We start from the raw sequence: 27,593 nt of genomic DNA, 5'->3' as shown, positions 1-27,593 counted from the left end.
GTCCCCTATTTAGACTTTCTTATCAACTGTGAGTAGCAGCATAGGGCAGAGAGGTTGTATTGAAGACAGATTAAGAGCCTCTGTCACAACCTTGTCCCAGAGAAGAAGCCTATGATAGCACCTAAAGACAGACAAGAGCTGGCAGGGCTCACCAATAAGAACTTATCACCAAAGGCTGGCCCCCACTGTGGTGAGAACACATCCTTGAAATGACCTTGATGAGAAGGGACCTGTCAAAATGATAGTAGGAGATCTGAGCGTCATGCCCAGTGCACAAAGCAGCAGAAATAAGGGAGGCTGACCCTCCTGGCATGCAGCCCACACATCACTGGCTCTTCCACTCCATGTGTTTATCACTGAAAGCAGGAGTGATGATGCTCCTCTTTTAGGCTATTTAAGGTTCTAACTTCCACTGACATTTTAGGGGTCTCAGGGCAGAGCAGGGACATTGATTTCGCTGAGGGCTTTGGAAAGATTACAGCAGCACCCTGTCCCCTCTATGGAGGTTTCTGAGCTGATTTGGATAAAATAAGAAATGTCTTGACCCCTCAGCCTCGAACAAAACCAGGACAAAATTAAATTTTGTGAACTTTAAAGGATTTCCTCCAAGGTCTCCTCCTGGTCTTACCTCTGCCTTCTGCTCCCCATCACGGCCACTCATGACCAGATGCAGGGACAATCTGCTGAGAGCCAGCTCCTTTACGGGGGTGGGGGGCATGTATTTCTGGGAGGGCCTTGGGTCTCCTGTGATTTGCACCTCTGGGGATTTCGCATTGGAATCTGCGGTCCTGAGGGAAGAGAGGGGCATTTGCAGGTCTTGGTGTTGAGTGACTACCCTTTCTGCTGATCCAGCTGGGTGAAGCCACCCACTCAGCGGGTGGTTACCAGCTTCTCTCCATGGTCATTGCTGCAAGATCAATTTTTCTCACAGTGTCCTCCAGCACTCAAAGTTTCCTGGTTACCATGTTTCGTTCACCAGGCCTGGCCAGGAACACCTTTACCAACCTTGACTATGGCAAGGCTTGATATCACTGCTACTATCACATCGACTGACACATAGTCCCAGAGTGACTCAAGGGTCAGGCTGAGGGGTTCCCAGGTAAGTTACCACATGACGTTCACAAGAAGCCTATGTATCACACTTCACACTTTACAGCTGCGGGTATCAGGGCTCAGAGAAGTTAAAGAGATTGCTAACAATGGCAAAGCAAACATGTGGCAGAATCAAGACTCACATCTACTTTTGACGATAAGTCCAGAACTCGATTGCTATACTACCCAATGGCAGTGAATGGCCTGCTGTATCTAGGAAAGAAAAACTGTTTGCCAAGTACACCTCAGGGTCTCTATTTCCTTGGTGCTATGAACTCATCTACCTTCAAAGAAACTTGTGGAGTAATCTCTTGAGCTGACAGACAGACAGACAAAAGTATAGAGATAGAAGACATTTCCAGAGCTCTGGTGTCTTTAGGTCCAACAGGAGATGAGATGTTTAATTGTTTGCTTTATTACAGTTGTGTGTAAATGTGGGCCTTGCTCTCATTTCTTCATAAAGAATTACCCTAGACAATGGTTTGCATATTATCAGTGAGAAAGTAATAGAAGCAATTTTATTCTTGCCATGTGTATACATGCCACAAATTCAGCTTTGGGAAGTATTTGGGTCTTTCGGGACCAACTTTAGCAATTTTGATTTTTCTATACAAGAACAGCCTTGTCCCCAAAGTGTCTGCGTTCTCTCAGCACACAGGCTTGGGCTGGTCACCTGCTTTGACACAGTTCAGAGGTCATGGAGGTGGACTTTCCTAAAGGGAATTTGAGTGACAGATTCTGTCTCCAAGCTGCTTTGCTGCTCATGCTGGATAAACACTGCTGGAGGTGCGAATGAGCTTCCAAGACACACTTGTTTCCATTGCAATTAAGGGCAGCTTGCTTGCTAGTACCTTTGGGTGGAGACATGGAAGAAAAGAAGGCCAGGACAGAGTCTGGCTCAGTAAGAGACTGACTGGTCCCAGAAAGTTCTGCTGAGCTATCCAGAGCTCTCTATCCAAATTTGGGTACTACTCATGACTATTCTGGCCTAGGCAGCATAATTTCAAGTCTGAGTAGCAGGAAATGGGACAAAGAGAAAATGCGTATGGATCTAGAAAGGAGATCTGATAGAATGTGGTTTGAGAACAGGAGGCGGTTAGGAAGAAAGGTGACTTAGTCAGGGTTTCTATTCCTGCACAGACATCATGACTAAGAAGTAAGTTGGGGAGGAAAGGGTTTATTTAACTTACACTTCCACACTGCTATTCATCACCAAAGGAAGTCAGGACTGGAACTCAAGCTGGTCAGAAAGCAGGAGCTGATGCAGAGGCCACGGAGGGATGTTACTTACTGGCTTGCTTCCCCTGGCTTGCTCAGGTTGCTTTCGTATAGAACTCAAGACTACCAGCTCAGGGATGGTGCCACCCACAATGGGCCCTCCCCCTTGATCACTAATTGAGAAAATGCCCCACAGCTGGATCTCATGGAGGCATTTCCCCAACTGAAGCTCCTTTCTCTGTGATAACTCCAGCTTATGTCAAGTTGACACACAAAACCAGCAGTACAGAATGGAACTGGCTAGAGATCTCAAGAGTCCTGTTACTTCATATGCTAATTTAAATAACATCATCATCAACAACAACAAAAAAGACAGTTGAAAAATGGAGGGTGGATAAAATGATTGGGAACAAACTATAACTCATGAGCACTTATGTCGTGGCATACTTTTACATATCTTGAGTTTGATGTGCAGTTCTAGTGTCTGATAGAATGACTTTCTGTGGACCAATCTGTGGACCAATCAGCATCATCGCTTCAACAGGGAGAAAGGAGTGAAATGATTGGCTGACCTGGGTCACCTGCTCATTCCATTGTTTTGTATGGAGTTGTGGCCCTGCCCACTCACCCCATTGCATAGATTCCTGTTGAAAGGAAGGTGTACTGGCTGGTTTTGTGTGTCAACTTGACATAAGCTGGAGTTATCACAGAGAAAGGAGCTTCAGTTGGGGAGATACCTCCATGAGATCCAGCTGTAAGGTATTTTCTCAGTTAGTGATCAAGGGGGAGGGCCCATTGTGGGTGGCACCATCCCTAGGCTGGTAGTTCTAAGTTTTATAAGAAAGCAAGCTGAGCAAACTAGTGGAAGCAAGCCAGTAAGGGACATTCCTCCATGGCCTCTGCATCAGCTCCTGCTTCCTGACCTGCTTGAGTTCCAGTCCTGACTACCTTCGGTGATGAACAGCAATGTGGAAATGTAAGCTGAATAAATCCTTTTCTCTCCAACTTGCTTCTTGGTCATGATGTCTGTGCAGCAATAGGAACCCTGACTAAGACAGAAGGGTTCAAGAACAAGAAGTGAAAAGAATTGATACAAAACACCCAAGAGAACAGGGGATACACCCAACTTCTGACTTCCAAGTCCTCTCCAGGCCTGGGATGAGATGAGGCAGGGCAGGCAGCTGGAGGGAAGGTGGCCACAGCAGAAGGTCCGCTTGTAAAGAACTGAGAAGCCTGAGGTGACCTGTGGTAACCACTTGCTTTAATCAAATTGAAGTAGCAGTTCTGAGAGAGACCCTGAAAGACGGACCTTTACCTAGAACTGAGTGGTCCACTTCTGCAGAGGCCATGGACTCACTTGCTGGGGATGAAGAGTTGTAAGGAGAGGAAAGGAGGAAAGTAGCCCTCGGGGAAGGGATGATGATGGCCATTCTTACAATCCAAGCTATACTAACAGGGAGTGACAATGTAGCCTTCACCTCCCCACACTGCAGAGCCCCAGTGGAGGACCAGAGTCCCCAAAGTGAGTCTGATATAGTTTGAGTTCAGATGGAAGATATACCAGCATGGGCATGTATCATGTAACATGAGATAATCTACTGAAATGTCATTTTAATAGTGTGTCCAATATGTCAGGCCAACCAGACATAGGGCATAGATAGTGGCAGAGATGCAGCTTAACATAACAACTCAGTTGTCTATAACATATTGGTTGGGTTAAAGCTCCAGAGCTAGGCTGGACTTTAGGAACAGTACCTCTGAGGATGCTCAAATGTGGAGTTCAAGTTGGGGCAGAGTATAAAGGCTAGGCTAGAGGGGAATTGAATCCTCTGCCTCCCGAGTCCTAGTGAGGACTTGCAACTTTGTTCCTCTTATGGAGAGTCATGGGATCTAAAGGGAATGGTGCTATCCACTTTGTGCCCCCTGAATCTAGATGGACTGAACACAAAGATTAAGGTGGAAGGCAAGGAGGGGGACTCAGGAGGGCCCAGGAGAGGGGTGAGACCAGGATGGACAGGAAGAACACCAGCGTAAATACCAGCGTAAGAGGTTTCTTTCTACACCAGTTTCCACTTCTGTTTCTCCGATGAGCCTACAAGGGCCCAGACATCAGTAGAGAGACAATGCTCATGGCTACTTTAATCAAAATCCCTGACAGAAACAGCTTGGGGGAGAAAGGGCTTATTTTGCCTCAGCGGTTTGCTTGATGGAGCATAGCGGGGGAGTCACGACAGAACTCATGGTGGCAAGATCTGTGGTGCAGACCTCTTGCGTTGTGGCCCAGCATTAAAGTGAGGATTACATTAGAACCTAGTGGCTTACCTGTACCAGCTATGCTCTGTCCCCTAAATGTGCCATAACGCTGTGAGCAGTTAAAATTGAAGCCCGTGTGGGACCTGCCAGATGAAAGACTGTATTAGTTACCTCTCTTGGTGCTATGATGAAGTGCTCGACACTAGCAACTTCAAGAAGGAAGGATTTATTTGCCGCCATAAATTCTAGGTACTGCCCATTATGGATGGCCGTGCAGTCACGACAGTAGGAGTGGCGGGAGGCAGTTGGTAAAATCACGCACGTAGTCTGAGAAGAGATGGCTGCTGGTGCTCGGCTTTCAGGAGCTTGGCTCATGGATCTGGTTAGGGTAGGACTTCCCTTCTCTATTAACAGAGTCTATTAACTTCCTCGTAGGTACACCTAGAGGTTTGTCTCCTAGGCGCCTGTAAATTTTGCCAATCAATACTAGCCAACACAAAAACACGGCGGATAGGCACGAGAGAGTAAATACAGAGCTATTCTTATAGCGTTGAAAAACAAGGTTTATAGAAACTGATGTGGGGACACACACGTGAGTATTGGACAACTGGCCAGAGGACAGAGGGACTAAGGTCTGAGGTTGTTGTGGAGCTGATCTAAAGCAAACATGCTTAGCTGGAACCCCTGACAGACAGATCTCTCTCTCTCTCTCCCCATCTCCCTCCCTCCCTCCCTCCCTCCCTCCCTCCCTCCCTCCCTCCCTCCCTCCCACTTCTTCTTCCTCCATTTCCCTCCCCCTCCTTCTGTCTTTCCCTCCCTCCTCCCCACTAACCGTGTGTGTGTGTGTGTGTGTGTGTGTGTGTGTGTGTTAGAGATGGACTTGAGGGCACCTGGCTCTCGATCCTATTTTCTGTACACTCAGTCCTCTGTGCTTCCTGCCCTTTGACATTTGGCCCTTGACCTTTGGTGTACCTCTCCCAGGCCTCTCCCCTCCCCCTTCCTATCCAGCTAAGCTCATTCTCAGCTACTCAGATTTCTATTCCTCACTTACTCCACAGGGCTTCATGTATCTCATTCCTTCTTCATCTCACTCCGGGATTCTTAAATGTCACCCTATTTCCACACTCAGGCATTTGCCAACACTCCCCTCTGGACTTTTTCTTAATAAGCTCCTGGGCTCTTGGCTCAGACCTTAAACATGTCACTTGATTAGTGTTTGAACATAAGCAAACAAAAAAAATGATAGCCTTCTATAAAGTGGCAAACATTAACTCTGGGATTTCTAAAACACACCCAACATTTTTAAAGACCTCTGGGAAAATATTAAATTAAAAACTGTCTGTGTTTTATACAACCTATGAGAACAGCCTCCCCTGTAGCCTAGGACTCACTTGCTCCCACCAGCATGTGTGAGTATAGACTGTTTGGTTATGACAGTCTTCCTGAAGAAATTGGTGATGAACATTGACTATAGCTCAACAATTCTTCCTCATGGCCAATTAAAAACAACCCCATCTGCAGCCTTCCTTCTTCCCTCTTGCTTCAGTGTGTGGGCTGCTTCTCTATAACTCAATAGAATCAGAGAAATTGATCTACAAAGAGATTTTTCAGATCTATAATTTTACCACAGTTGGGAGAATATGAATAGCTGAATTGACCACAGTGAACTCTCCACTGAAGGCTTGCCCCAGATATTCCTGGGGAAGGAAACAGGTTCACTGAGCATCTACTATGTTCCAAGTGCTAAACAAAGTGTCTCCTTGGTCCATTCCTATTCAGTCCTCTTAATGGCTCTGCAGCAAGATAGATTATCATCTCTCTGGTGTAGACAATAGAAAGGCAGCTTGGGATGTCATTGGCAAACGGTTTAGATTTACCCAAGTGGGAGAGCTAGGATTGAAGAACTTAAACTAACATTTGCTTTGGTTTTTTTGTTGTTTTGTTTTTGTTTTTTCAGCGAGTATGTGTGTGGGTGTGCACAGGGGCATGTGTGTGTTTGTGTGCAGACACACATCTATATTTAAGCATATGTGCATGTGTAAGCGTATTTATGTGGAGATCTGATGTCAACTTTGGGTGCTATTCCTCAGGTGCCATTCAGCTTGGTTTTTATCATGTGTGCACCTTTGTGTGCATATGGAGGCAAAAGGAAGATGACGGGTGTCCTGCTTTGGCTTATCCCCTTGAGACAGGGTTTCTGTCTGGACCTGGAGCTGGATTGAGAGCCTCGCCAGCCCCAGTGATTGTTTTGTCTTCCCCACGATGCTGCAGTTACAGGCACTTGTGGGATCTCCTGAGAGATGGTGTAACAACACCTTAGGATTTAAACTCAGGCTGACATGCTTGTGTCCCAAGTGTCCTTACCCATGGAGACACCTCCATCCCTCTCCTTATTTTATTTATTTATTCTTTTGAGACAGAATCTCTCACTGAACTTGGAGCTTGCAGAGTAGGTGAAGTTGGCCTAATTTGATCCTCTTCAGGGATTATGCGTGAGTGCCACCATGCCTGGCTATTCCGGTGTCTGGGATCAAACTCCGGCTCTTATGCCTACAAGTACTTTCCTGATTGAACCTTGTCCCCAGCTCTTCCTAACACCTTTGACCTTAGCCCTGTTTCAGCAGCCACACCTCCAATGGTCACCGGCTTAGTGACCTGTTCTTGGAGCCATCCCTTTCGAGATGAGTGTGTCATAGCAGTTAAGAGTTGGGTCCCTGTCTGTTGATAGCAGGGTGACCTCAGGCAAGTTTAGAGTAGGCATCTAAAACCAACAGGTCCTAAATCAGGAACCTTTGATCACTGACCTATCTATAATAGATAGTTCCACACCTGATCCCATGTGACAGGTCATGGTGATATCCAGGCTCATTTAGGATATTTAATAAAATCATATTCTTGTGATATATAAGGTAGTATGAAACCCTTCTCAAATGTTTTGCTTATATTTGTCTCTGATTCTAAAAACTATCTCATCATGCATGTGCAAGCATGCTACACTTTGGGAAATCCCCCAGACCGAATCATTTGCAGCCTCTAGTGCTTCAGGTAAGGGGTGAATTAATGTCCCAGTCTCAGTACACCAAACTAGAGGCTGGAACATTTTAGCATTAGAGCAGATGCTGCTTAGAAAGGAAGGCCTGAGTACTGTGCCTGTACCAGTACTGGATACTCAGTCAATACCAAGTGTTATTTCCTTTGGGGAGTTACTTCTCAGAGCTTTCAATAGCTCATGTGTAATCTGGGGAGATGACAAGAGGAACCTCTCTGCCATCACGCATGTGCCACAAAGGTAAACTGACATGACAGGCTGCTGTACATGATCAATCTTCTCTCTCCCTCTGCCATTCTCTGCCTTCTTCACTACCCCTCCCCCTTACCTGCTTATATACTTATTTTTGTTAACATGGCTCTATCTTGGTGGAGAGAAAGCTCAGTGGTCAAGAGTGCTTGCTGCTCTTGCAACAGCCCTGAGCTGAGTTCCCAGCACTCACACCAGGCAGCTCAGAACCACAAGGTGAGCATCCTGGCTCTGGGCTTTGAGCAACTCTGTTTCACCCAATGTAGTTGGATATTGTTTACGGTATTAAGAGAGCTGTTAGGTAAAATGCTATTCTCATTTGATGCTGATTTTTTTATTAAATAAAAGTTTGGCTTCCTTGAGATGAAAAATATTTTTTCCTCTTTGGCAGATAGAAGAGAACCAATCTATTAATTGACTCTCTGCTTCTAAATGGCACTTTCTTGGTGCTACAGTGGTCTCCTCAGTGAGTATTTAATTTAAATATATTGCTGGATTTCCAGTGAATAGTATATTATTTAGCATTTTCATTTATATTCCCATATGAGAGTGAAATGCAGTTTGTACCTCAGAATATTTCAACTCAGGGGCATAGCCATACTCACTGCTTGAAATAAATTGGAGAATTATCTTTCCTTTGTGTATATTTGGAATAAGGTTATCTATTGTGAAAATGAGTTAATCTTTGCAACTACCTGCCTTTCAATCCCCTGGATCCCAAGACATCTTGTTTAAGTGATTATGTGTGACTTTTTTCCCTTCAGTTTTTGAAAATAAATACTTATTGATCTAGACAGATGGATCGATTTTAATAGCCTCTTGGAAAATGTTTCAAACATTTCTCTGTGATTTTTCAAACACATTATTATAATTTGGTACAATGCTCTGATTTAGAAATCTCCTTCCAATCTTCTGCATATATAGAACTATGTGCCTTCTTTCCCAATTCTCCTCCCTTTCGTTTTTTGAGGGAGGGGATTCTTTGACTTTATTTTCTGTCTAGCTACATAGTCCAAGTCTTAGACATTCTGATGCGCTGTGTTGTATGTGTGTGTGTGTGTGTGTGTGTGTGTGTGTGTGTGTGTGTGAGAGAGAGAGAGGGAGGGGAGGGAGGGAGAGGGAGAGGGAGAGGGAGAGGGAGAGGGAGAGAGAGAGAGAGAGAGAGAGAGAGAGAGAGAGAGAGAGAGAGAGAGAGAGGAGAGAGGGAAGAAAGAGAAGGAGAGAGAGGAGAGAGGAGGTGAGAGAGAGGGAGAGAGGGAAGGAGAGAGAGAGAGGAGGTGAGAGAGAGAGGGAGAGAGAGGGAGGGAGAGAGAGAAGAGAGGAGGTGAGAGAGAGAGGGAGAGAGAGAGGAAGGGAGGGAGGGAGGGAGGGAGGGAGGGAGGGAGGGAGGGAGAATGAGAGAGAGCATGCATGTATGTGCGTTTGTGTTTGAAAGATGGAGGTCACCTTTGATGTTGTTCCCCAGGCACTGTCCACTGTTATGTTTGAGACAGGGTCTCTCATTGTCTTGGAACTCACCAAGTCAGCCAGGCTGGCTTGACAGTGATTTCAGAAACCTGCCAGTCTTTGCCTCCTTGGGGCTAGGATTGCAAGCATGGGGCTAGGATTGTACCATTCTGGCCTGTTTTTATTAAGTGTAAGTTCTGAGGGTCCAACCTAGATCCTCATGCTTACATTGCAAGCGCCTTATCAATTGAGCGATCTCTTCAACTCCCTCTTCTCTCTCTTAATTTACTAAGTTACCATTCTATATCTTCTTCAGTCCACTCCCTTCTCTCAAGTTTTCATTGACTCTGCTATTGCATGCAGGTGACTAAAACCTAACATGCACATCCTCACATGCAGACGGCACTGTGTCCACATCGTACTTAAAGTGTGTAAATGTCATGTATAGAGTATTTAAACAGACTTTCAAATAAATGCATATGTGTATAAAAAATTTAAAGCTATGAATTTGCTTCTGGCTATACGATTCCGTACATTTTGTATGGACTTGTCATGTACTGGTATATTTTTTTATTCTGAAAATCTTTATTAATAAATATAGCTGTAGATTTAATTTTGATCTCCCTCTGACTTACAAGGTATTTGAAGGTGTGCTTGCATGAACTGATTCTAAGTTTTGCCTTTCATCCCGCAGTCCTGGAGACTGGAGATGAGGTCACATGAGGAGAGAGCTTTACCACTGCACCCCCTCTGCAAGCTCCAGGACCTCTGCTTTAACCTTTGCTGTGCATTTCTGATTGTGCTGTTCCCTGGTTAAACCGTGGTATTCATAGACTTCTGATTTCTGCATTGTAGGTAGATGACCAGTTTCTAATTGATACAACAGTGACATTAAAAATATATATCTATCATAGTATTCTATGTAAGCAAGGCACAGGTTATTTTGTATAATAATTAAAACATTCTATGATAGTTAAAACTTCATCTCCTTGGTCATTCAAAGAGCATATTCTATGTCCTTCCATTTGAGTCCTTGTTATATTTTGAATACAAAGTACTTCCGCATGCTCATGAATGGAACACTTACTATCTAGCTGTTGGTACTATTCCAGAAAGTTCTGGGAAGTTGAGAGAGTGGGGACTGGATAAAGGAGGTAGGTCACTGAGAGTGGGTTCTTTGGGGGCTATATCTTGCCCTGACCTCCCTCTTCCCTCTTCTTCTCTCTTCCCTCCTCCTCCCCCTTTCCCCCTCCCCCTCTCCTTCCCCCTCCCCCTCCCCTTCCTCCTCCTCCTCCTCCTCTTCCTCCTCCTCCTCCTCCTCCTCTTCCTCCTCCTCCTCTTCCTCCTCCTCCTCCTCCTCCTCCTCTTCTTCTTCTTCTTCTTCTTCTTCTTCTTCTTCTTCTTCTTCTTCTTCTTCTTCTTCTTCTTCTTCTTCTTTCTCTCTCTCTCCCCTTCCCCACCTCCCTCCATTCCTCCCTCCCTCCCCTTGCTTCCTGACTGCCATGAGGCCACGAGGTGAGCTGTCTCTTCCTTCCTTGCTACCCAGATGTTCTTCCCATAAAACAAACCCAACATAATGAAACGAGTGGATGGTGACCCGATGCCTCTAAAATTGTAAAGCCAAATAGATCTCTAAATTGTTTCTATCAGGTTTTGTCACAGCAATGGGTGTCTAACATAGTAGTTGGCAGGTCAGCCAATAGAGAACAAATTCTGCTTGATTTGTTCCTAAGCAGCATTTTTGGCTGCAGAAAATATGGACAGTGTTGGATTCATGACTCAGAGAAGTCTCTTTGCTATTGTATTATTTTGATTTATATTTAATATATATGTGCAAAACCCCTATATAAAATATATAGGGATATAAAATATTTTATATAGTGATTTTGCCTATACAGCTGTGACGCTTACACTAAATTTAGGTAATTCATTTATCTGCATAAACTGAGACGGTTGCCTTTACTATGTGCTGCACTTAAGTTTTAATTCTTCTTTGTTTACCAGATATTAAGATTTATTCCATGTCTCTCCCACCTTTACTTTTACACAGTATGAATCTGTGCCCTCTCAGGGTGGTGGAGAAGCACCTTCCACTGGAATTTCCTCAACCCTAATGTCTAGTGTTGGAAACACTCTCCTAGAAAAAGAAGATGAAGGCATGACAATGCCCTAACGTTTCTATGTGTTACAATATGGACTTGTTTCTTGGCACATTATCCCTGAGGAAGCTATCAGTGGGACCCTGGGGTTGAAAAGCTTACATGTCTGAAAGGTAGCTTCCCACACTACAGATCCCTTTGGGGCTGCATTTTGCTTTGAAGCTGAGGGATGTGCCCTAAAGAAAAGCAACTACTGGACCAAGCACCTACTTCAGGGCAACATCTGTGGCCAAGCAGACAAATGGCAGCCAGATGTGAGTTCTATGGAACCATGGAAGACAATAGACAACTTTTTTGGGGGGGTGGGGAGGGGGGGTGACAAAGAAACTTCATCCCAGCTCATTGCTCATTCTTCAGTGATCAGATTTTCATTGAGCATTTAATATAGATTGAAAAGGAGTCTACCCCTGAAGTTAGAATGATGAATAAGACAGAGGAAGTTCTCTCTCTCTCTCTCTCTGGATAATGGGGTTGCCCCACTAGATTATAAAGCAAATCATACCATGTTGATAGCTCACCTGTTCCCAGGAATTACAGCCTCAGTGGAGAGGCAGGCTCTGATCCTCTCCTGGCATGGAGAAGACAGTATGCAGAGGTGATTTTTGAGATGAGGAACAGCTGGCAAGGAAGCTAACGTGACAGAAAGTGTCATAGCCTTGGGCTAAGAGAAAATCAGCAATTAGCCAGAGCGAAACGGGTCCTGCCCCACTCACCCCAAAAACTGAAGATGGGAGAAACTGCCTTAGTTTTTATATCTATGCAAGAAAAGGAGGAGCTGGGGAGGGCAACCTCACCCTGAGTCCACACAAGACCACTATCCGGGCTATCCGGGGGGGTGTGTCTCAGAAGACCGAGCCAAGTGTCCTGGAAAGTTCTGAGGTGGCATTTTTCTTTTTGAAGAATGCTGCCAAATTGCTAATTTGGCCTCTCATTCTTTTTCTGCAACATAGCTTTCTCTGACCTCGAAGGAGCTTGGGTGTAGGCAGCTGAGTGTCTTAATGTTTGAGAACTGCCAACTCCGCTTCTCCTCCTCCAAACTCTCCGGTGGATTGGTCCATAGGGTTAAATGGCTCATTGCAATTCAGCAAAGTGGGGTTTATGTGCAATTACCGTTTGTTAATTTGGTTACATGTCAAAGCCTACATTTTGGGGGTGGGGTGGGGGTGGGGGTAAAAAGTTCCTGCAGTACAACCCTCCACCCTCAACCTCTTTAAATTTCGATGGGCGAGATGCTATTCTCTAACATATATGAGGACATCATATTCAGCATCCTCTGGAAATTGGATGGAGGGTGGCTTAGTTAAACGTCTCTCTTGGGAGTAGAGACCATCAGAAGTCAGCAATCTGAGTCCAGCCTCAAACTTAAGGGGACAGTGTGGAACAAACATAATCTAGAAAGAAAAATAAAATCTATCCTTGCCACCTGCTTCCTAAAGAAGAAAAAGGGGGCTTTTATTCAATAATTGGCCACCTTACCCCCCCCCCCCCAATCTTAATATTATGGCTAGAGAGATAGCTTTGTGGTTAAGAGGATGTACCTGCATTCAGTTCCCAGCACTCAAGTAGGGCATCTCACAACCTCCTGTAACTCCTGCTCCAGGGGATCCGACTCCCTCTCCTGGCATTTTTGGGCACCTGCACTCACATGTACATGCCTACACAGCGACACATGATTAAAAATGTACATGTGTATTTTAAAGCCATATATATATATATATATATATATATATATACACATATATACATACATATATATATATGTATATATATATGCAGTTTTAAAACCTCTTTGTCCTTTCTGCATAGGCCCTTTGTGCTCCATCTTTTTTTTGTTCTGCTTTGATGAGTCTCTGTCTGTCTCGGCCCTGTCTGAGCATTAAACATACCCTCTCTCTGCAGACAAGTTTTTATCCTGTTAAGTATAAGCAGACACAGCAAACACTCAAACAGGCTACAGGCCTCTTCAGCCCTGACAGGTTTCTGCTACTGGGGTAGAGGAATGGTTCCCTTTTCCAGATTCACAAGGTGAAAGTAGGTTTAAAGATGTGTGCCTCAGAGTCTCACTCAGACATCTTTTATTTCTCTCCGTTAACTGTTCGTCCTCACACGGCTCACAGAGCTCCCTGCTGTATCCAGGATGCATGAGTAATGTGTGCATATACCTCAATATTCCTATTTAATCCCATGACTTGCCAATATCACTTTCTATTAAACCTCTCCCCTGCAAATCTGTGTGTAGTGAGAGGCTCCATCAGTCCACTCTATGCACTGCAGGCCCCCTCCCAGCTAGGTGGACTGAACAGGTTCAATTCCTAGGCTCATGGCATCTCTTTCTCCTTTGGACGGCTTGGCCGATGCTCACGTCTCTCCTCTTGCTAACTTCAGAAAGGAAAAGAAATGGAAACTGCAGGGACCGACTTTGGTTATCAGGAAGTACTTCCTCACAGATAACTGTTTCTAGTCTCCCTCTCCTATCTCTGTGAGCATTTCCTGATTTGCAAATGATTTGTGTAGTCACATGACTTTGTGGTTGTGATTTCCAAACAATGGAGTTCCTCCCCCCTCCCCCCCCCTTTTTTTTGGTAGCCAAAGTGTATTTTCTCGAGTTAGCCTCCATTTGAATCCATCTCCAGAAGCCATAAGAACAGCTTATAGTTTTTCTCTTGGCAGAGCCAGCCCCAGGGTTGTGGGATGAAACTTTTCATATAGGAGCTCCAACCCACAAGAGAAGTAGCTTATAGTCTTGGGATATGGGTTCTCACATTTTGGCTTTGCCTTGGGTCTTCTCTGTCTTGATTCTTAGACATCCTGACCAGTCCCTTGTGTACATCATCCATGTAGCATATGCATCTGGCTAATACCTAGGAGTTCTCCTCCTCCTCACAACAAGTTCCTCAGAGTGCACGTGCCTCTGCAAGAGAGAACTTACTGAGATTATCTAAGGTTCCAAAAGGAGAGCTAAGGTCAGCCATGATTTAGCTTTAACCGTCAAGGAATTTACAACCTCCTGGGTGGTGAGCGTCCTCTCTGATAACAACATTCTTATGAATGGAAAGTGACAAAGTCCAAGGAACTCCCCAGGGCTGTGAAAAACACTACTGAGTTATCTGGGAAGATCTGCAGATTTCATGGGGTCATCCAAGGAGGCGACATGAAGGTGCTGTGTCTTGATTTACACCTTGGTTTCATTTTCACATCCTCAACAAGAACCAGGGGTGGGGGTGGGGTGGGGGGGGTGGGGGGGATGGCAGCAATGTCTACAGGAGACAACTCATGACAGTCTCCATCTTAGTGCCTAGTCATAGGAACTGCCTGTAGGGTTTAGCAGACCCATCACCAAGGAATGGCTTTGTGTTAATGACTTATTTTTATAAATTACCCTTCACATGGGAAGCCAGGGTTGTTCAAATCCTGCTTCACTTGTTCTGTGAAATTTCCAAAGGACAGACACACACCAAAGACTGCTGGAAAGATAACTGAAATTACCATAACTGGTTTTGAGGCCCAGACTTCAATGCAGAGGATGAGGTGAGAGAAGAGAAGCGTGCTCCTTCTGTGGTGGCATGGATGTGTCCTGGGATGATAGGACGTGCCCACAAGTCCTGGGAGAGGGCTCGCAGAGACAAGGAAAGGACCTGCATGCTCTGCTCTAGCTCTGGCTGATTTGGTGTCTGGCTGGAAAAATCAACCAGAAAGGGCAAGGTGGTGTCAGCAAGGCTTCCATATGCGGCTGAGTTCAGTTGGTCATGGAGGACAGAAGGAGGCACAAAGAGAGGCACAAATGGAGTCAGAATTAAGAGGGAAAACAGAAAGGAGGGAGTACATGTGTACCCAGTGTCCTATTAACTGAAGGAGAGTTAGAGGAACACGAGCAGATAAGCGAAGCAAAAGTGAGCTCTCTGGGATGGTGGCTCCTTATTTCCAAAAGACTTTGCTAGGAGAAACCAAGAACCCATGCGAAGGGAGGATGATGGACATTAAACAAGGGGGAAGCGGTGGTCCCAGAAACCCTATAAAGCATCCAAGCTGCTGCTGCTTAGCAGACTCTCAGGGCTCTCACATCACACAAGGATAAAGCTGTGACTTTCCCCTTCTCCTCTATCTTTCCTGGTTGTTCAGTTCTTTTTGTCCCTTGAGGGATTGAACTCAGCAAATCCCTAGGTGCCCACCATTACTCTGTTCTATTTCTGACAAACAGGGTAAACCCCAGTACTGGTTCAGTGTCTGGCCACTCATGGCCAGTCTTTCTTTTGGTTGAATAGAAACCGTTCAGTGAACGTTCCCAAGAACTGGCTCTCCATCCCAGCATCCTTCAGAGAATGCTCCCCACATCTGATTTGCTGTCTCTCAAGAGTATTCCCAGAGATTCCACTTGGTGGCCTCTTCCTTGCCTTCCCACACAGGGAAGGGGCACATTGTAGAACTTCATGGAATTGCAAGCTCAGACTTTCTGTAACAAACTACTGTGCCAATCATGAGGCAAGGCTACAGAAGACCTGTGTGTGTGTGTGTGTGTGTGTGTGTGTGTGTGTGTGTAAGACTTATGTGCTTGCTTTCTCTGTAAGCACACTTTTATTTGATGAGTGAAAGTCCAAAGATAGGGGTCTGCATTGTGGGACATTTCCTCTGCAATATTAAAATAAATATTATCCCTCTATCTAATTACATAAAACTATGTTAATAACGCCGTCTTTGTTGTTGTCTGCTCATTTCATTTTGTAACCAAAGGGTTTATTAAAACCAGACGGGCTCCCTTTCAGAAGAGGCACATTTGTTGTTGTTGTTATTAACGTACTCAGAAGAACACAATTATTATTTTTTAAAAAAGAAAGTCTCAACCCTGGTGGGGGTTTTTCTTCAAGTGAGCCATGTTCAGAACCTCTTACTTCTCAGCTCCCCTTTTAGAGAACACATGAGTTTTTGGGAGTAGCAGACCTGACGCAGTCTCTGCTGTGTTAGTGGCAATGTAAGCACAGAGAGAGGGGGTGGTCACATGCTCAACTTGATGGATTAAGTACATGCAAACTATCAAGAGTACTGGTTGTGGGGGTTGGGAGGGAGACTGGAGGGGTGTGCTGCTTCCTCAAATGCCCTCATTACACCCAGACATTCTCTGTATTTACTTCTAGAGTAACCATGCTGGTACACACCTGTAATCCTAGCACCCAGGAAGCTCAGGCAAGAGGATCATAAGTTGTAGGGCAGCCTGGGCTAGAGAGCAAGGTCTGTCATGAACAAGCAAGCAACAAACAAACAAACAAACAAACAAAAGCAGAACAACAACCAGAGAAGGTTGGTTCTAGGCTAGGTGTGTGAGTTACAGTCTTTGTCAAGAGATTTGGTCCCTGAGATGGACTGCAGAGGGAAATAAACAGTAAAGGCCAGATGGCAACCACACTGTCTCCACATCCACATGTGTGAGCACACAAGGGAAACCTGACAGCTACTGTCAGGGGACAAGGCCCATCTTCAATGCTAGCTCCTGGCCCCTGGCTCTAAGGACTCAGAGGTTTAGAATAACTATCTAGAAACATGTACAGCAATCTATATAAAAAGTTAGGTTTGCATGGTTAATTTTGTTGTTTAGCCTTACTCTGTGTGTGTGTGTGTGTGTGTGTGTGTGTGTGCGTGTGTGTGCGTGTGTGAGTGTGTGTGTGTGTGTGTGTGTGTTTGTGTGTGTGTGTGTGTGTGTGTGCGTGTGTGTGCGTGTGTGTGCGTGTGAGTGTGTGTGAGTGTGTGTGTGTGTGTGTGTGCGTGTGAGTGTGTGTGAGTGTGTGTGTGTGTGTGTGTGCGTGTGTGTGCGTGTGTGTGCGTGTGTGTGCGTGTGAGTACCATGGCATACTTAGCGGTTTGAGGAACCTGTTCTTCCCATCTATCCGGTAAGTCCCTGCCTCTACCTCCTCAATGCTGGGATTATAGGCATCTGCCACTATGCTTGTTTATGTGATGGTAGGATCCAATTCAGGGCTCTCTGCAGGCTAGGCAAGCACTCTGCTAAATGAGCTATCCATATCCAACATCACATCTTCAGGGATTTTGTTCAAACTGTGTTTGTATCCATCCCAGATAAGGGGCATCCTTGTGTTGTGCACTAGGTCCCACACTACGTAGTATCAAAGGTGTACATTGCTATCCGTATGCAGCTTGGCTATGGCAAACATTGAGCAGCTGGATCCTGAGCCTGGCCTGGAGAGGCTCCAGGGGCTGGAAGCTGTTACCACAAATGCCACCCGTGCCCCAGCTCTACCCTCTCCCAGCAGAGACAATACCTCTACACTCATACTGCTGTCCTGCTTACAGGTCACTGGTCAGGAGCAAAGCCAGATGAGCCTGCGAGACCCCCTTTGTTGGACATGTAATCTCCGGTGCATTGTGCTTCTCTGAAATGTGAAAGTCTATTATGGGCTGTGAAGCTCTGTAGAGGGGATTAGGTAATGACACCGGTGCGGAGAAAGAATGGCGTCATGGTGACACACATCCCTGTCCCAGCAGCTTGTGGCCTCAGAAGGTCTGGATGCCTGAGAACAAAATAAGCGTGCGTTCCTATCTTTCTTTCATAAGCTTTTCCAGTGATGGCACATACCCGGTGATGGATTAATGTTGTCCAATAAGGGAAGGGATAGAAGAAGCAAGGAGAGGTTAAGTGTTGAGTGAATGAGGTTTTAGGGAGAGCAGAAAGTGCAAGCTGGCTGTAGTACTCCTGGACTGAGAGATCAGTGACATATTAACTCCTCTTGAGGATCAGTTACTTAGGACATAAGCCAGTGTTCACTGAGTCCCAGTGCTGTGACAAACTTTAGTCCCTCGGATCGCCTGCCAACCCACACCGGATTCACTCTGCATTCTCATCTTAAAGATTAAGTTACCGATGCAAGGAAGGCCTGCATTAGTAAGCATCAGAAATGGGATTTGAATGCAAGACCTGTGCGGAGTCAGAGACCAGGCTTGTGAAACCACTGGAACATGCACTAGACTTATTCAGGAGCGCTCTGACTCTAAAGAGTCATGGCCCTTCCAGCAGAGAGGGGGTTTCTCCTTCTAGCTGTTGTTAGATTCTTGCCTTTCCTGGGGAAAGCTTTCCTTCTGCATATGCCTGGCAAGAGCCTTGGCTAGAAACACTAGCCAAGTTAGAACAGGGAGCCACCCAGGCCCAGACTGTTACACAGTGCTGGAAAAATGGAGGGTCTGCATCTGAGGTCTTCTTGCTGGATCTGGGGTTGAGATCATGAAAGAGACCACTAAGGTGGTATGTGGTGGTCATAAGGGGAATGATCTTGGAGGGAAAATAATACAAGGAGGAAGGAAGAGAGGGAGGGAGGGAAAAAAGGAGGGGGGAGAAGAAGGGAGGAAGGAAGAGAAGGGGAGGGAGGAAAGAAAAGAGGGAGGGAGGAAGGGGAGGAGAAAGGAAGGGAGGGAAGAATGGAGGAAGGAAGGCAAGAAAGAGGGAGGGAGGAAAGGGGAGAGGGAGGCAGGGAGGAAGGAGAGGAGGGAGGAAGGGAAACATATGGTGAGAAGGACAGAGAAGAAGGAATGGCAGGAGAAGGAAGAAAGGAAGATAGGTAGGTAGGAAGAAAAGAAGGAAGGAGGAAAGGATGACAAGGAAGGAAACAGAGATGAAGGGAAAAGAAGACAGGAAGAAGGACAGGGAGGTAGGGAGAGAAGAAAGGAGAGGAAAGGGTAGAAGGAGGGAGGAAAGATGGATAACTGATCTATGCATTCCCCTTTGCTCCAGTATTACTGGTAGAGAGCACCAGGGACAACTGGGACTCAGTGGTGAAAGGAGAGACGGAAAGTCATTTTCCCGTCCCAGCATGTGATGTCATCGGATACCAAGGCAGGGCTGCACACCCCTGTCTTGTGTTTTGTTGATGTGCTGAGTTTCCCATTGGGCCTTTGGAAGTGTCCTGGACAGGCCTGAAGGGCACGATGACTATGGGGAGGGAGGGATGGAGGAAGAAGACAAATACACAGGTTCAGAGGACAGTGTCTTATCCCCTCCCCTCCTCCTGCTTTTCCTCAGGATTCCCAGCCATCAGTGTCCACTCCCATCGGTGCCACAGAGGCAGGTTGAAGCTTGAGCCACGGTCTCTGAGGACACAGAGGACATCATGCTTCGTCCACAGGTCAGAAGCTTGACAGGGACACGGCACCCTCATTGAGCAAAGGCTGGGTGGTGGTATACTTTCAACAGTGTTTACTTAGCTATGTAAGTCAGCTTCCTGCCCCTGGTTCCAAATCCATGAGGTCATTTACATATAAAGAGAAAGGTTTACTTCTGCTCACATTCTGCCTTACTTTGGCCTCATTCCCTATGACAAGGTAGTCACAGAGAAATGTGAAGGGACAAAGCTTCTCACATCCTGAGCTAGGGAGCAAAGAGGAAGAGGGAGATTGAACCTACAACTGTCTTTGGGGACACATCCCCTGGTAACCTAAAAAGCTCTTGCTGGGTCCTGCTGACTTTTCAGGGTTTTGTTACCTCTGGATAGCACCACCCTGGGGAATAATCTTATAAAACCTGGGCCATTGAGGGCAAGGGTCACTCTCAATAAACTCCAGCATCAATAGAATGTAAATGCCTTTGTTGTGCTTTCTGTTTTGTTTGTGTGTGTGTGCCTAGGTGTTTGCCAGAGGACAATGGTCATGGTTTGAATAAGAATAGGCTCACATACTTGAAGGTTTAGTTCCCAGCTGGTGGACTATTTAGGAAGGATTAGGAGGTGTGGCCTTGGAGGAGGTGAATCAAAAGCCAGTGCCACATTCAGTCTTGCTCTTTCTCTGCCTCCTGACTGTGAATCAGGATGTAAACTCTCAGCTACTACTCTGTAGCCACACTCACTAGTCACCATGTTGATCATGGACTAACCCTCTGAAACTGTAAGCAAGTCCCAAATCAAATGCTTTTTGGTGATAAGCTGGCTTGGTCATGGTATCTCTTCACAGCGATAGAATTGTAACCAAGACAACAACCTCCGAGTGTTGTTTCTCAGGGACCACTCACCTTGTTTTGTGAAATAGGGTCTCCTGGGGGATCCTAGGGGCTTGCCTATTAATCTAGGCTGGCTGGTCAGCAAGCCTCAGGGATGGTCCTGACTCTATCCCCACAATGCCAGGATTACAAATGCTCATTTCTGTATGACTTACTTTTATATTGTTGTGATAAGATACCATGGCTAAGGTAACTTAGAAAAGAATTTATTTTGTTTATGGTTCTAATAAGATAATCTACATGGCAGAGATAGTTGGCAGGAACAGGAACCTGAGAGCTCACTGCAATTTGGAAGGGAAGAAAACAAAACAAAACAAAAACAGGAAGTGGCATGAGGCTTTAACTGTCAAAGGCTCCCTCCAGTGACATACTTCCTCCAGTAGGAGCATGCCTCCTGAAACTCCCCAGACATGGCTACCAACAGAGACAGAGCATTCAAGTAGCCGAGCCTATGGCAGATACTCTCATTCAAACCACCACTGCTATGATGTTATTTTTTTTTATTTCTTTGTGGGTTCTGGGGTTGATCTCAGGTTCTTGTGCTCATGTGGCCGGTATCTTATGAACAGAGCCACATCTTCAACCCTAGTAAGTGATTTATTTAGTCTCAAAGCAATCAGATGAGTCTCAGACCCTAGAGAGCTAAAACCTCTGTGTCTCCAGTGTGTGCCAGAGAGCCTAGGGGACCTGGCTCTTCAGCTTGCTGCTTGTCAGTAGGGTATGCCAAAATGCTCCTGTGGCTTGTTTAACACGCTCTATCTGTAAGGTGGAGCAGTCACGTGGCAATGCCTTCTAACTGGGCATAACCGTCAATACCGAGTTCTCCTGGAGGGCACAGTACTACAGCCACGTTCTCAATCCCAGGTCCACATCGCCCTCAGAATCCTGCCCAGCATTTCGAGAAGCAGGGATTATTACCTCACAGCAAGAGTTCTGAGGACTCAGAGTCCTAAAAGAAAAGCAGTTTGTCCTCTGCCTTGGCCAAGGTCCAGCAGCAGCCTAGTGGAAAGGCCAACACGGCTGGTGCACTGACGTAGCACAAAACAGTGGCTTTTATATTCCTAAATGCACTTCTCTGCCCCCTTGAATCTATGATTGTATGAGTTCCTTGGGGAGGTACAGCCTTTCTGTGTCTAGAAGCGCTTCCTCTCCAAATTCCCCATTCTATTAGTTCATAGCACAAAGCCTTATGTAACACATATCCTGGGGTGGGAGAGTCCCTCCTTTTCTGTTCACTGGGCTCAGTCCTGTAGCAGGTAGCCTGCAATGTTTGAAACCAAGGATGAGCTGAGCTGCCCAAACAAGCAGGTATCTGCTACCGGGTAAGAAAGACAGGGGCTTTAATGCCTCCTGGTTATCTGTGATTCTCTGATGAGCTCTCATGAATCTCATACTGAAAATGGTCATAATGATTTATTTCTTATAGCATCCACCCACTAAAGGACAGAAGGTGGGTTTGCAGGACATGTTAGTAGTGCGAGTTTGGATAAAAGACTCTGACTTTAAATTGTCAGGGCAAAATAAAATCATTCCTATCTCAAAATTCAGTAGTCTGGGGTCTTCTTGGCCCAAGGATGCAATCCTCGGGTCCTTGTGCATAAACACATTGGGTTTGTACAATGGCTAAAGCAGCTGTTCAGGGATATGTGAGACTCCTCAGAAATGTCAGTGGATCTGAGGGAGAGGGGAGGCAGGGAGAGCTGGGAGGAGTGGAGGGAGGGAGGGTCTTCTCCATTAAGCACTCTTGATTCAAAGACTTTGGTTAAGACAAAAGGTGACTGACTGAAAATGTCTTGCTTCTCCCCTCCAGCCCCCCACGGAGAGGTGCAGTGTAATCCTCCTAGTCCTTGGAGCTGAGTAAGTTTAATGGCTCGCTGAGTCAAAGCGAGGCGGCAGAAGTGAAGTTTAGGGTCATCTCAGGTCAGATCATCAGAAGGAAGCCTTGCAACTTCAGCCCTTACATCTTGGAAGGCTCTGTGTAGGGATGGCTGAGGTGAGAACCCCACAATTAAACCACAAAGTCAGACCATGTGTTGAGCAACCCTGGGCCAAAGCATCAAGAACCAGCCTTCCCAGCCCAGCCTCAGGGCTCATGAGAGGAGTTGTCTCATGGCAAATAATCTTGCGTTGCTCATTGCCCATTATCTTATAAGGAGGAGTCATTGGTTTAGGGTCTACCCATACATACCATTTCACTTACCTTATTCCCTTCCTTCAAGACTCAGCATCCAAATAGAATCAAGCTGTACTAGAGGTCAATACTGCAGCCTAAGGACTCACACGAACAGGAAAAGGACACAATTCTGGCCCTAATATCAGAGTTTGATGGGCTTCTGTGAGCCTCCATTTTGTTCTCTGGAAAGTGAGATCTTAACCTAAGGTTGACATGACAGGTAAAAAATGGCGTGGAGCTACTTGCTCACAAAAGATGGTTTATTAGGTCACTCAGACAGAAAACAGCCCCTTGCTTTAGCCTTCTGCTCAGATCTCTTTGGGATGAGCCATGCTAACAGTCAACATTTCTAGAGTAGTGTGTGTGTGTCTGTGTGTGTGTCTGTGTGTGTTTGTGTGTGTATGTCTGTGTGTGTGTCTGTGTGTGTCTGTGTCTGTGTGTGTGTGTCTGTGTGTGTCTGTGTCTGTGTGTGTGTGTCTGTGTGTGTCTGTGTGTGTGTGTGATTGCTTATTTAAGACAGGGTCTCCTCTCTCGCTCAGGCTCATCTTGAATTCACTATGTAGCTAAGAATGATCTTGAACTTGTGATAGTTTTGCCTCTGTGTATGGAGCGCTGTGATTAAAGGTGTGAGCCACCATTCCTGCTATTTTTAGATGGCACCGTAGATTGAGCCCACGGCTTTATGAACAAGAACTCTACCAACGGAGCCACAACTCTAACCCCTTGTAGAATAATTTATAGATGACTAAAATATGCCATCACTATAATTCATTCAAAAATAATATCAAAACTTATGTGGTACCTATTGTAATTATTGATGGCGTGGACTTGCCAAAGAGAAAATGTGTTTATTTCCTATCGCATTTTAGAGATACAAAAAAGGTCCACAGAGTCTGGAAACTGTTTTCAAGGTTTCCTAGTGGAGGATTGTGTATGGTTCAACCTCAGGAGTTCAAGAGGTCATGTGATCTGGAAGAAGCCAAGTTTATCATACATGCAGAAGGTCCTTAATAACAAAACTCATGCCACTCTGCAAAAACCCCAAAGGTCTGTGAGAGTCATCTGCTTTCTTTTCTCATTTCTGAGCTTGGGACTCAGGTGGGTCATTCATCCTTCTTCCAGAATCCTGGAGCCAGGAAGAAACACCTTATCTAAGGTTCATGCCTTTTATCTCAAGGTCAGTGAGAAGAAAAACATTTTATCAACTGGGAGCCAAGTTAATATTTGTCCAAAGTCCTTAGATGGAGACCTGTGGGCTCAAGGGGCAGATGAGTCATGAGGAGATCAGGACGCAGCCCTTGGCAGGTCCCAAAGGAAGCTGCCTTGGTTGGTGCCAGAGTCCCCTACTTTGCGTACGTATTTCAGGGGAGAATCAGGAGAGGCTATGTCCTGGGGGTAAAAGCATTTGAGTGTTCATGAATGATAATCTCTCTCATAAGAATTTGAGTATTATATATATTCATGGATGTTGGTCTCCCTCATGAGCCATGTGTGGGAAGTCAATGGTCTGGGACTTTTTATACACAATTTTACTCTACTCTACCACTAGTCTAAGGAGAATGGCAAGGACGAACAACTCTAAAACCCAAGGTCCTTCTTACAGTGGGCTCAGGATTCAGTCTGACTCAGTTTCCAACCATGCTCTCAGTGACCAACACCACATGTTTTCTAAGGCGAAGCGCTTCAAGACTCAGTTGCCTTCCCTGTAAGTAGAGGTGATGGAGGTAGACTTCTTGGCACACACTTCATTGTAGATGAGGAAATCAGGGCCATTGTAGCCACCAGCCCCTGTCCCCTGGGATTCTGCTTCTGTGAGGGCTCAAGGCTGTCTACTTTCCTGACTGTGAGGGCCATCTTGAGGCTGAGCCAATATCCTACCTTCTGGTAGACAGGATGCCACTCTCTTTCTAATGTCTCTTTACTTTTGGTCCTCTCTCTCTCTCTCTCTCTCTCTCTCTCTCTCTCTCCCTCCCTTCCTCTTTCTCTCTTTCTCTTTCTTTCTTTCTTTCTTTCTTTCTTTCTTTCTTTCTTTCTTTCTTTCTTTTTCTTTCTCTCTCTCTCTCTTTCTTTCTTTCTTTCTCTCTCTCTCTTTCTCTTTCTCTCTCTCTTTCTTTCTTTCTTTCTTTCTTTCTTTCTTTCTTTCTTTCTTTCTTTCTTTCTTCCTCTTTGATACTTCCTCCCCCTCTTCCTCCCTCTTCCTTCCTCTTCCCCTTATCTCTACCTCTACCCCCTCTCTCCCAACAAACTCTCCATGTATAGCCCAGGATACCCTCACACTTATGGCCCTTTTGTTTCGTCTCTGTGAGATCAGCCTTGTGGTTTTCAGTCATTCGGATGTATCTAATGGATGGTCGTTGAAGAGAACATAGACGACAGTGGCATTGTTACTTCTCAAAAATACTTTGGTGTTTTCTCCGGGCCCAGAAATGTGTTGATTTCTCATTTCTTTGTTCCTGTTCCTATTGACAGACACTGGGTCATGCACCCACCGTGACTCCATCTCAGAGTCCAACAGGAGAGCCTAATGATGTGCGGAGCCCAGTCTAGACCAAGAGTGTCCTGGACTGAGTTTTCAGCACTTAACAAGTGCAGAATGTTAATCTCAAAGATAGGAAGAGAAAGACCACTGACCCAAACCATCATGGTCAAATTATTTAAAGCAGGCCATTAAGTAAAGCAAGTTTTTCTTATTCATGTACATAGGCTGTTCCCCGGCCCCACCCCAAGGTTGAGTACAAGGGATCAGCCTACAGTGTAAGGAAGACAAGACTTTTATAGCTCAGGGATAGGGAGGTCCCAAGTCAGAGAAACAGGGTGTGTGTGTGTGGGGGCGGATGTTACAGGAGTAGAACATAACAGGTGGTCAAAACAAGATAATCCCAAGAAGTAGTCATAATAAAGTAATCATAGAGGTCCTATAACCTTTTCAAACAAAGATGTGATTGCCATTCTTGCACTAGGCAGTACATGACCGTTTGTAGTTAAGGTTACAGGTGTGGTATAGCTCAACCCTTGCAAAACAGAGGTTCAATCATAAGCAGGAATGAATGTAGTTCATCCTCACTATGTGTTAGTTTTTAAGCCTAGGATGGAGGCAGGCTGGTTCATCCTGTATTCTTCTCAGTGCTACACAGTAGCATTTTATTAATAGCCTAAAACCAGGGCCTGCTGGAAATACGTGCGTACATCAGGAAATCAGAAAAATCTTCAAATCTGGGATATTTATTTTTCCAAGGAGCTGTTGAAGCCATTGGTTACCCCAACCTCCTAAACCAGTGATTCCCAGAGTTCAGCACCGAGTGACTTCCTACTACCGAGGACTCTCCCGGCAGTGGCTAACCTCGAAGAGATCCTGCGACTTTTGAGATACAATCCACTCTGCGCTCCCACCGTCTCCACCCGGGGTTGCTCAGTTACCAGGAGAGAAGATGACGCCCAGGCTTCCCCACCCAGCAGAGCAGAAAGTCACTGGTCAGGGACCAGGAAAAAAAAAGTCTAATCTAAACAGAAATAGCTGAAATAATTGCTGAGCAAATCTAGAAAATAGCTAGCTAAGTAAATTGCTTTTCTTGCACAAAGTTTCTCTGAGTTTGCCCCTGAGCGGGTGGGGAAGAGCAACTCCCTGGCTGCTTAGCTGCACCCTGTTGCTTGCTTCCAGCTTCTCCTCCCTGCAGTCACCAGGCATTTCTTACTGTACTAGCAGAGCAGCCACGCTCTGTCTTGAACGGTTGAACTTCCTGTGGAAACATGGCAAGTTGGAAGGGATTTCTGCTGGCACCCAAGGGTCCTCTGTGGCTCTGTTGTTTTGCTTTCTCTCTTGTTATTTTGCTATCAAATTCAGATTAACACAAGACCTGCAAAATTGTGGCCTAATCTTTTTTTTTCTTCTTCTTCAAATAGCAGGCATTGGGGGCAACACCACCCATGGTTTGAGCAGCTAATGAGTTGTTTCTTATGTCAAGGTGATTGTATACTAAACCTAGACACCATTTCAAGTCTCTTCAAGAAATGATTTACTGTGAGGCATGCATTCCCATTCTCTACTCAGGTCACAGTTAGGTCATTGTCCATGGTTGGTCCCAGAGCTGAGACTCTGCTGGCAGGATATGAACGCTGAACCTCATAAAGCTACCATCTCTCACATGAGGTACAGCCATTCTCTTCTGTGTCTGTGGAGTGCTCAACAGTAAGTGAGGATTGTACATCACACCCCTCCGTGCAATGTGCAGGGAATATGTAGATGGACTACTGGGGCCAGAGGTTGGGGAGGACAGAGGTGAAATGAATGTGCCAGGCACACCGCACTGATGAACTCACAGCAGCTGTGGTTATCACTGTAAGGCCTGCAAGATCAAGTCAGCCAACCTCCAGACGTGAAGGAAGGAGGGGCTGCAAGTCCCCAGCTTTTAGCTGCGGAGCTATTAATAGTTGGTGGTGGCTGAGGGAGGGAGAATCAATTTTCTTTAGGGTGTGGCCTCTGCTAGGTTGACCATGCTCCAGTGGATGGCCCATATCCATGTACATATAGGCAGCACTAATTAGACTCAATAGGTTTATATTATATATATACACACACATATAAACATTATATGTAAATATGTTATACACACACACATATATATATATACATACACATACATTAAATACACACATATATGAACATTATATAGACACATATACATATATTATACATGCACACATATATGAACATTATATACATATATACATATAGACACATTATACAGACACACACATATATGAACATTATATATACATACATTATATACACATATATGAATTATATATATATACATATACATTTTATATATATACACATATGAACATTACATATACAAAAGAGAACATGAAATAGGGAGGGGCATGGAGGGTGGGTATGGGAGGAGTGGGGAAATGAATGTGATCAAATACATTGGATGCATGTATTAAACTTTCAAAGAATTAATA

The 27,593-nt window shown here is 45.4% G+C and overlaps 1 long non-coding RNA gene across 5 annotated transcripts in view; it reads left to right on the top strand.

The window, feature by feature from the left end:
- Positions 1-27,593, top strand: part of Gm31278 — a 108,921-nt gene that overhangs the window by 62,740 nt on the left and 18,588 nt on the right. The window contains exons 1-4 of one of the 5 annotated variants that reach the window (XR_879222.1): positions 18,248-18,355; positions 19,487-19,589; positions 22,266-22,312; positions 25,864-26,492. This is a non-coding gene — a long non-coding RNA (predicted gene, 31278). Of the gene's footprint in view, positions 1-18,154; positions 18,356-19,486; positions 19,590-22,265; positions 22,313-25,863; positions 26,493-27,593 lie in introns of those variants that run through there. The other 4 variants (XR_879224.1, XR_388073.1, XR_879223.2 and 1 more) reach the window with 4 other exon arrangements.

The sequence above is a fragment of the Mus musculus genome, chromosome 8 (genome assembly GCF_000001635.26).
Source record: "Mus musculus strain C57BL/6J chromosome 8, GRCm38.p6 C57BL/6J".
In the NCBI taxonomy this organism is placed as follows: domain Eukaryota; kingdom Metazoa; phylum Chordata; class Mammalia; order Rodentia; family Muridae; genus Mus; species Mus musculus.
The sequence above is the reverse complement of the archived record's forward strand: the minus strand, read 5'-3'. Positions and strand labels throughout refer to the sequence as shown.